The following is an 11,130-nucleotide window of genomic DNA, read 5'->3' as shown; positions in this document are numbered from 1 at the left end:
GCGCCGCTGCAATTTGGGTGCCAGCCGTGTTCAAAGTGCAGCAAAGCATCGAGACAAAAGCCCTCGTGCTCACACAAACCCCTCCCCGCCAGCCCTTCTTCTCCTCCTGCGGCTGAGGGAGCAGGAGAGTTATGGCAGTCATAAAAGGCAGATAATGCATTGTTAACTAATTCTGTCTGCTCCAAGCTGATGTATCAAGCACTCTAAATCTCCACGGCTCCAATAAAATGCAAATGCTAATGCCTGCCGTGCGTGAGCTGATACGGTTTGGGGTGCAAATGCTGCGAGAGGGATGGCGTAGAGGGGCCCAAGCACTGGTAGCACAACCTGCTTGATAGGCTGAACTGGTATCGAATGCATAGGAAGGCAGTGTAGCTTGAATAATACTGTGTGTGTGAGAGAGAGAGAGTATGTGAGCAAGCACCACTTTACCGCTAGTACATATCCGCAAGTACTAGTAAAAAAAAATTTCTGGTAGTCTAAACTATGAAGAAATGTGTAGGAAGGCTGTATAGCTTAATTAATTAAGTCTCTGTGTGTGATATTATCTACTCCTGGATTGGGGAATACTACAAAACAGACATCAGAGAGTGGCACAACATAGCCTGATCGCTAGGCTGATCTGGGACCGAATGCATAGAAAGACACTATTGCTAAAGACAGGTGTCTTCAATCTTCTCCACAAAGGGCCAGCGTGCTGCAGGCTTTTATTCCAGCCAAATTGCAGGCACACTTCAGAGTTGATTGGAGACTAAGATGAACATTTAAACAAGTGAAATCAGGTGTGGATTCTGCTTGTTTGGAATGAACACCTGCAGACACACAGGTCCTTTGTGGGGAAGATTGAAGACTCCTGGCTTAAATAATAGTGTGTGCGCAAGTGTGTGAAAGAGAACTCTACTTTAGGTATGTGTGTGTGAGAGAGAGAAAGAGAGAGAACACTACTTTAGGTTTGTATGTGTGTGAGTGAGAGAGAAAACGCTACTTATTTTCTCTCACTAATTACATATTCCTGGTTCAGTGTGTAAAAGCTGCGAGAAGAAGTGCACAGCCTGAGCTGGAATGTGTAGGGAGGCTGTGTAGCTTAAATAACTGTGTGTGTGTGTGTGTGTGAGAGAGAGAGAGAGAGAGAGAGAGAAAGAAATTACCCACCCAGTAAATTCTACAAACAGGGATATCATAGATGTCACAGTTAGCACAGGGCCTGTTTGGTACATTGAGCTGGGACTGAATGGGTAGGAAGGTGTTCTAGCTTAGTAATACTGTCTATGTGTGTGTGTGTGTGTGTGTGAGAGAGAGAGAGAGAGAGAAAGAGAAACCACTGTTTCACTGCCCATGTTCCAAGTAGTAAATACTGGAAAAGGGCATCACAGCAGAGTCCAAGCCCTGCACACCAGTTCACTAGGCTGAGCCTGGACTGAACACATCGAAAGTCTCATCAGCTTAAAAAACAGTGTGTGAGTGTGTTCTACTTCAGCGGTGTTACATACCCACGCTTCTGAGCCCACACCTCATGCTGCCTCCATGGACAATGGAATGATGGGAGAATAAATGTCAGCGTGTAATGCCCTGCCCACTGATTCATGGGCTGTTTCAAACAAGCTCAGGGCAAATCATTGCACTGCTTTCTATGTATTATTTACAACATTTCGCACAAGGGGTTTCAATGTAGAAATATTAATCGTGTTTGCCTCCAGGTCAGTGTAATTATCAAAATGTTGAGTGCTAAATTGCAATCGTTCATCTCAAGGGTTCAGGCGAGCTTTACTGGAAATGATAAGACATCACACGGGTTAGATTTGTAAATATATCCATTCAATTACAGTAAGAGATATATTAATGATTTCTTAATAACTTCTGTCTAATTTGTATTCCCCAACATTGATTTGATGGAAAATGGCAGATCTTGTTTGTTTTTTTTCTGTTTTGTATATGACAAGGTGAGTATAAAAAAGCATTTTCTTGTAACACCTCCTGTAACATGCTGAGGTCTCTAACGTCCGTTCAGATCTATATTTTAATTAAGAAGCAATCCTGAACCATCACGTAATGATGATTTGTGCTAATTCAAACGCAGGGCTGTAAAAGCTAAATTAATTTATAGATGTGTTTGTGAGAGAAAACAAAAGAAAAAAATGAAATGTATATTGACCATGACAGCTGGAATTGTGTAATGCATGTATGTTAATGCTTATTCTGAAAGCATCTGAGAGGCATGTGATGACCTTGTGATGTTTTGGTCTGTAAGCACAATTTTCTAGATTCCACTGCCTACATACAGCTCACTAGAGCAAACTGCATTAAGGCTAAATAGACTTGAGTTGAGAGGAACACTAGAGTGGCATGGCATACATGGGTTGTTTTTAAGAATCCAGGAAATCAAAGAATTTTAGGTGGAGGTTAGATGATCGATAGTTTCTTTGCGCCTTTTGCTAATCACACACACATACACAAGTGTATCCACAAAGTGTTTTTTTTTTCTTCTCATCCCCAAGTGAAAAACTGCTGGGTTGTTTTGGTCAGCATGGCTTACTAAATTTATGATGTCGACTTTTCGGCGCCCGTTCCTGTGTTAAAAATCTTCTCGAGTTTCCCGACTCGTGGCTGAGAAGTGCATTAATTCTGCTCATAGCAGACACTTCCGGTCTTAGGTCAGAGCCTCATGGGGCTTGAGACATGGCTTAAGACAGCTTTGAGTTTCTCAAGGCTATACCGACCCTTCTTTTTTTAAAAAATAAATTTCGTAAGGTTTACCCTTGATCGTTTCCATTTCCTTTTCCTTGTTTACTTCTATTGACTTCACTAGTTCACACATAGAATGCTATTTACTTTATAATTGGCATTAAAGAGACTAAATGTAGTTAGTGTTGTGTTTTTTTTCCCCTCTCGCAAAAATCCTAGCTCCCTCCTTTTTCCATGGTGCTAGCCTACTATTTTTTTATGCTAACGGTCTGCGTGGGCATCCGCCAAAGCAAATTTCTCATGTGTGAAAATGTGTTTAGCTAATAGAAGTTTCTGATTCTTTTGATTCTCAGGCAGAGCCGATGGCACATCTGTCTAATGGAAAACCCGGCGGCCCGTCACATGCGTCTCGTAAAAGTGTCAGAAAATGACTGATATTACTTTCAAGCAGAGATGCACCATGAATGGGGGATTATTCTATCGAGTGTCCGTGAAATCCCTTGGCTTATCGATGCAGGCATGAGCTGTGATTGAAATTCCCGTGCTTGAAAAGTTGTCACTGAAAAAAAGTACCATGCATATGCAACACGTGGGAAAGGGTCCATTTCAGATGCATGAAAAGGTTTTTTTTTTCTTTTATTTAATATACACCTCAAAAATGTTTCATTTCAAAGCACTCCTTTGCAAAACTATATCATGCCGTTAAACTGGTTTGCAATAAATATAATGCGATTTACCCACAGACATTGTTCAATGGTGTGGATATATTAGGATATCGTATGGTGCTGATATGTGCCAAGCCCACAGGATCAGAGGGCGAACCACACAGTAATAGCACATGATATGCCTCATGGTTACGATCATCTTCATCATCCTCAGACTTCATCAAAGCTGTCACACTCTCAGTGGGGTGAAATACAGGCAGGGCAGCCTCGCAGGAATCCTGAAACGTGAGAGAATTTGGAAAGGAAACAGATGGCACTTTCCAGCAGACACATACCCGTTTAAGTCTGCGGTTCTCTTTGGTTCCTTTTTCCCTCCCTCTCCTTTTTTTCTCACTTCTCTTATTGCTCTCTTTCGATTTGATCACTTTTTTTTGTCTCCATTCCCACTCTGGAGCTCTCATCGTCCCATTCCCTTGCTTCCCATTTCCTCCTGAAACTCCCTCCTCTAATATTTGGGCTCCGAAGTGTTCCGTAGCATTTTCCAGACATTTAAATCTATCCACATGTAGCACAGTGATGGGAGTTAAATAGCTGCATCGCTAATTCCCTAAACTGCCATGTTTTTTTTAATTTTTTTATTTTTTGCTTGATAGTCCAATAGCAGCACAACGAGCCCTATATACTAAACTACAAATGCATCCTTCCACTTCTGCTCTTTTGACCATTAACCAAATTTCCATACGTTCTATAATAGATCCATAAGCGGATACACGTTTTTGTGGACGGTTTGTGGTTCGAGATGAACAGAAAACCTACTTTTCTCTGCAACTCATTTCAGGCTGACATAACGTTTTGGTTGCACATCAGTTGACTCAAGTCAGCCATTTGGGCAGCCCCTAATAATGAAGCCCTTAGTGTGGTGAACGACATCATATTTTGAGAATGTCTGTTCTGATTTAGACCAAAAATTGTACTTTGGGAGCACTCAAAAAGCATCTATTTTTTTTAAAAAAGACTATGATCCAGGAGCTTACTCTGGCTGCCTTTAAAAGTCACAGCAAACTATGTGAAAATGTATGGCAGATGTGTTGCTGTGGTGACGGCAAGGTTGCCAGAGGCCATGGCGTAAAGACTTCGAGCTCATCTGGTTCCTATAGTAGGCGCCTGCTGTGGTGTCGTTGAAAGCTGCCCTGTTACACTGATCTCAGACCTGTAGTGTCAATACCTCCTGTAAAGGTTAATAGACGTGAGTAGGAGGCAGCTTGTCTTGGACCTGCATCAAGGTGCAGCTGCGGCCAGACATGGATGAGGAGGATAAAACGGAGGTAGGAAATGATTGTGCTACCACCCGGGTCCACTTACTACCCACTGCCAAACCGCGGCTTCTGAAAATTCCAGCACCTGCTGTGTATGGGTTCTCCAGTTTCTAAAGTCAATGCTCGGATCAGAACCGTACAGTGTATCAGCAGACATACATTGCGTGGGATCAGGCCTGGCTCACTGTACCCACAGAAATCACGCTGGGCACTGAACTAATTAACAACTTGTCCACTTGTTTTCTTAAGACGGATTCTTCAACAAAATAAAAAAAACATTTTCTCATTTTATTCAAGAGCAGGCTTTAAATTAAGAAGACTTCTCATTTTGTTTTGTCAATCACGGTAACTGACGAAAGAATCAATCACAATCCAAATGATTCATGATAATGTGATGTGAACACTAGACCAGAGCTTATTCAAGCACTTTGTTAGCCTTGGTTGCAACACTGCCAGGTCGATAGAATTCACGCCAACTACAACTGTCTCTGTTTTTACAATCTGCCATTGAAAAATGGCTCCTGCTTGTTTAGGAGGTGGGGCCCAACCTGACCGTTCCTTCTGCCTGTACTGCTTCCTGCTGGTGCACACTGGAAAAGCAGCTTTGTTTCAATGACAGTGGCATCGCAGAGATTGTTCAAAGCATTTTAGTATATTTCATTCGTTCGTCCATTCCTTCATTTGTTCATCTCCAGGATCTGCTTTGTCCTGGTCAGGGTTGCGCTGGATCTGCTGGGCAAACTCTACAGAAGTTATTTTGTAGCTATAAAGTGGTTGAAAGTATGGGTTATTGCTATGCATCAGTTGTCCCTCACTGGACCACCAGATATGATTTGGGTAGTGGACGTTCTCATCACAGCAGTGACACTGATGTGGAAGCAGTACGAGCCCCAATAACACTGCTGGTTTGAGCATCATGATCATGTGGTGTGAAACTTGTACTAATAAAGTGCAGAGAACGATGAACATGAATTATGCTTGAAAAAAAAGATAAGCTACAGTCTCTAAGTGAACATCTACATCTCCAGCAACGAGCTAGTTGTGTCTAAAAATGCAGACAGGAAGTGTAGACAGTGTTCAAAACCTCCAACGTGCTGGGCTGTATGTTAGTGTAACTGCTGTTCTGAGAATTATCCACCACCCAAATAATATTAGTGATGGTCCTAGGGTGCTCCCTTTCCGTTATTAGTCAGCAGAGAGGGAGACGGTACATTGTGCAACAGTAATTGAATATTCTTACAAAAATAGTATAGATATGAGTAATGACTGTGTAATAATATAATAGAGACTTGTACATGCTTCCCCCATGTCTGTGTGGGTTTCTCCTGGGTTTCCTTTTACTGCCAAGAACATGCAGGTAGGTGAACTATTCTAAATTACCCATAAGTGTGAATATGTGTGTGTCTGTGCATGTGTGTGACTGAATTCTGAAAAAATATAATATAATATAATATAATATAATATAATATAATATAATATAATATAATATAATATAATATAATATAATATAATATAATATAATATAATATAATATAATGTACTGTTTTGGCCTTTTGCAGACATGCAATGCATTAATAATAATAATAATAATAATAATAATTAATAATAATAATTATTATTATTATTAATTTAATGTTATACAAAATATATAATTATCATTATTTGTTTTACTGACATTTTATTGTAGTAACTATATGTAACTATATAACAATAGTATAATACTTAAAAAATATTATTATTATTATTATTATTATTATTATTATTATTATTATTGTTGTTGTTGTTGTTGTTGTTGTTTATATTATTATGAATCTACTAAAATGTTAACAATAACAACAAAAATTTGTATTATTCTTGTTACTATTAACGTTTTTTAGAAGTCATTATGAAAGATGTAAGAATCGGTAAAAGTTTAACTAAAACATTATTTATTATTATTATTATTATTATTATTATTATTATTATTATTATTATTATTGCAAAAGTACATGAGCATACGTCAATTAAATATCTGCTCATTCCCTCGGTCTTGAAGAAAAAGAAAAACGCTGGACTTGTCTCCACTCCTCACTGCTGCATCGCGCGCTGCTGTAAAGGGCAGCAGCACACGGGAGGGCGCGCGCGCGACTCCACACCGACTCACGAGCTCCCGGTGAAGACAAACGAGCCGCTACGCTGTAAAGAATTCCCACAAGGATAAATATGGAATATATCCGGATATTCGGGAGCGTTTGGCTTCACATTTATTTGGGAGGTTTATTTTTTATTTTTTTACCCAGGCGCACTTTATTGTTGAGAAAATGAGCTCTCTGGGAGTATGAGCTTCTCAACTGGTATTAATAAACTACACTCAGCTTGGATTATTATGTAGGCTGTAAGTATAAAAAAATTAAATGGGGCTATATACTAATCCAGTACGATATTTATTCTGGTAGTAAGAAACCTATATCGCTAACAGTTGGTTAGATTAAAAATAAATGAATAAAATAAACAATAATAATAACAATGATAACGCGGACACTTTTGTCGCAGTTTTCGGCCGCCAGATGGCGCTCCCAACGAAATCACAGTTAAGACAGTTAACAAAAAAAGAAAGAAAGAAAGAAAGAAAGAAAGAAAGAAAGAAAGAAAGAAAAAGAAAACACAAATTCAGAAAACGTCGGCGTGTTTTAAAAGGCAAGCAGATCACATTCCCCTTGAAGATATTTCAAGCCAACATACCAAATGAAAACCTAAATTATCTATTTATTATCGCAGATTTCTAAAAAAGCAATATACAAATTATAGAGGTACTTAAAAAACCCGCAATTATGTCAGACACACACACATGCGCGCGCGCACACACACACACACACACACACCCAGAGTGAGTGAGTGAGAGAGAGAGTGAGAGAGAGAGAGAGAGCGCATTTCCTCTCATCCTTCAACTCATCAGTCTGGAACTTGAGTAGCTGTCGTAACGTGCTACATGAGATTTTATGATCATCCTCTCCCACACCAAATCAACACCCCATCATTTAACAATGAATCACATTTTTCAAATTCCTCTAGCTCTACACCTACTGCACTGGACCTATACACGCGCCATTTTTATTTATTACACCAGCAACCTGGATGAAATTCTGTAAAATATTATTGCACTATATAACATTTATATTTGTAAAAAATACATTTATTTCGGATCCTAAAAATATTTATATGTGTTTTTAATATTTATATGTGAAATCTATCAAAGGTATCATATAGTATACTGACCACCAGATGGCGCTCCAGTGCACTAGATTTTCTATGTAAAGTGTGTGTGGCGCAGTAAATCTTGATTCTTTCCTTATCCCCATGTTCTGTTTTTTTCCATAATTCAACAGACTAACATATTTTCAAATCGAAACGTGTAAAACTGTAAGAATCCAAAATAAATGCACAGAGCTATAAAGCTCACGAACTCTAAGCGGAAGTGACGACATAAATCTGGTTGTTGAGTTGTGGGCTGCGTCCCAGCAGTTCTGCAGGATAAGTTAGCATTGATACAGCAGGTGGAGGTGTTGTATTATTATTAACTGCTCTCGCCTAGGCGACAACAGCCATTAAAAATAAATAAATAAATGATGAGTCGTAAAAGAGATCGTAAATCCCGTAAATCTTTAATGGATCAGTGCATTCAGGAAGTAAATAGCCGTTTGGAGTTCAGCCTTTGTTATTTTTTTGTTAGGGTGTTTTTTTTATTTCTTTTTAAAATAAATGAATTTTTCATATTTATATACATTTATTAAGCAGTGTTTTTTTATGTTAATATTTATTTCTTTAGGAATCTTTAGGTCTAAACATAAATCAGCTGTTATATCATAATAAAAACATGTGAAAATGGTCCACAGGACAGGTCTGGGTCACTGGCAGTGCAGCTGATGAAAGATCTTCGATGGCACAAGTTATTTTATGTCCAGTGATGCTGGATCAAGTCTCTCCTTCTGACTCGGAACTTAATCTTGGGAAACATTTTAGTTCTGCGTTGGCTTCCACAATGATAAAATGGGCATTTGGCAAAGCAAAGCTCCCGGCTCATGTTACTGAAGGTTTAAATCTGTATAGAAAGCTATGTTATTTGTGGAACTTGCCCAAATGTTTCTGGGCGTAATCCTCCAACATATCCTGCTGTGATTCAGACGGGAGAGATTTTGGATGGAACTGGTCGGTTATCTGGCTCGTGTCGCAATTTCTTAGACTTGAGACCTCACTGATGAGGCCTAATGTTTTCTTATGTGCTAATGAGGATATTTAGTCGAGCGAATAGCCGTGTGGTTCAATCTCGGTAGAGCTGCTCTGATCTTACTGGCTTTGTTATGGTGTGTATGCTGGTAATGCAGCAGGTTCAAGGACTGTTGGTAAGTTTTGTTTTATTTCTCTCGAAACTCAAGATTTCAAATGACTGAGGCCTTTTAAGAAACAAATCCCCAGCTGCATATGCATAATTTGCGTAGGATTTAGCTTGAGAACATGTGTTGATACTTCTGTATAATCCAAAATAAGTGTTCAGTGGTCTCCCTTAACAGATTGTTTTTTTGTTTTTTTTATTCTAAAATTTTAAAGTATTCTGGACCATGTGTGCATGTGTCTCAAAGCCACTATTAGATAATTCACAAGTCTAATTAATATGAATTATTATCTAATTATTAATTATTATATAATACTATATTATAACTTTATTAAGGTCAGTGGTATGTCTGTGGGGTCTGTGCAATTATTTGTGTAACAGTTCTTGTTCCATATTACACAAAGTTTATTAGTCCATGTGCATCCATTTTTCTAAATGTTTAGCTTTTCAAAACATATGCGCATGGATTATTTTAAAATAGAAAGTCTGACTATTCTTCTTCTTATTCTTCTTCTTCTTCTTCTTCTTCTTCTTCTTCTTCTTCTTCTTCTTCTTCTTCTTCCTCTTCCTCTTCTTGGCTCATTGTAGATTCTGCTGAAAACAGATCTGTTTCGAGTCTTTCCACTTATCACGCCTAAACAACACAAAAGTGGCTGAACCAGTGATGATTAAATATAATTAATTATGACATATAATGAATAACATGTTGGCAGTGAGGACACTAATTACATATATTTATTTCCTTTATTTAACAGCAGCTGTTGTTCACTGCAATTTTCCTCAAAATAAACACATTATTATTATTTATCATTATTATTACTATTATTATTATTATCATCATCATCATCCCAGGTGTTTCATTACATCATATTATTTTCTGAACCGTGTGTGTGTGTGTGTGTGTCTAAGCTTTGTTTTCATAGTTCATTTTGGCAGGATATGTCAGTTAGAAGTGGAGCTCCAGTTGAAGCACACATTTGTTATGTCTTGTTTAGGAAATCTCAGACCTTAAAAGGATCCGTCCCAAATCGAATGTGTTGGTATAGTGTTCTGTCAAGCTTTGATAAACTAAGTGTGAGGAGTCAGAGTGTATTGTGTGTTGTTTGAAATGATACAAACACAGACATTTGACCTGATGTGTTTCTGATAGTACTGGGTACGATGTGTAAGAGATATTTGAATGAGGTGTGTATTGTTTAAGGTTCTACGTTGTGAGTACATTTCCTAGACATTGGCAGTGGAGCTTAACCCTGGATCTTTAGTTCTAAACCATAAAACCCTCAAACCTTGTGCTTGCATTATATTTTCCATCTTGTACATTGCTGTAAATGACACTATAGCGCTGCATTATGCGCTGTATTCTGTAATACTACCTTTGGCCACTAGAGGGATCATTGATCTCAATTGATGATTCCTTACACCATGGATTCTTCAGGTCATGTGCCTGATTTGATGTATTTCGATGCACGTTTTAAGCACTGTAGTAGGTGTAATTTCGTTTTTGCTCTTTTTCAAGGTCTAAATACTTTAGTTTAAAGTCACCGGTAAAACTCAGTCCCAGACAATCCCGTCTCCTTAAATCTGAATCCTAGTGCTATCGCCCCCATGACTGAAGTGAGTATCCTTGTTCTCAGTATTGGATTAGCCAATCCTTTCAATGGCCTCTAAATAAATCACGGTTATGGGACAAAAATGTGTTTTTGAGAATGAGAGTGAAAAAGCAATGAGCCCTAGAGGATTTATGATGGGAGATGTGAAGCCTTGATGTTTCACTGATGCGGGCTGTGGCCATGGCTCAGGCCCGAGGGCTCTGCCACACTGAGGTAAGATAAGCCTTCTGTGGATCTGTTTGGAGCCGGCCAGGCCGTTCCCCTCTGAAGCACGTCCGCTCTTCAGCTTTTGAAGTCCATTCGAGTCTTCTCTTTCTTAGCCTGACATGCATGCTCAACAGCCGTCCCGCTCGTTCATCTTTCCAGGGCTCGGGCTCAGGCTGTGGTGATGAAATATAGTGCCGAGACCTGTTACATGTTAGTTTAAGAGATAGTGCAGGTGTAAATTACGCAGGAGATGCAAGCTGGTCTTATTTATGAGAGCCCTG

General features: G+C 38.9%; 1 long non-coding RNA gene across 4 annotated transcripts in view; it reads left to right on the top strand.

The window, feature by feature from the left end:
* The first annotated feature begins 8,521 nt into the window (after positions 1–8,521).
* LOC131366299 (uncharacterized) overlaps positions 8,522–11,130 on the top strand; it is a 36,320-nt gene continuing 33,711 nt past the window's right edge. The window contains exon 1 of one of the 4 annotated variants that reach the window (XR_009206788.1): positions 8,522–9,042. This is a non-coding gene — a long non-coding RNA (uncharacterized LOC131366299). The remainder of the gene's footprint in view (positions 9,043–11,130) is intronic. The other 3 variants (XR_009206786.1, XR_009206789.1, XR_009206787.1) reach the window with 3 other exon arrangements.

This window comes from Hemibagrus wyckioides, linkage group LG15 (assembly GCF_019097595.1).
Source record: "Hemibagrus wyckioides isolate EC202008001 linkage group LG15, SWU_Hwy_1.0, whole genome shotgun sequence".
Lineage (NCBI taxonomy): Eukaryota > Metazoa > Chordata > Actinopteri > Siluriformes > Bagridae > Hemibagrus > Hemibagrus wyckioides.
This window is presented reverse-complemented; position numbering and strand designations above follow the sequence as displayed.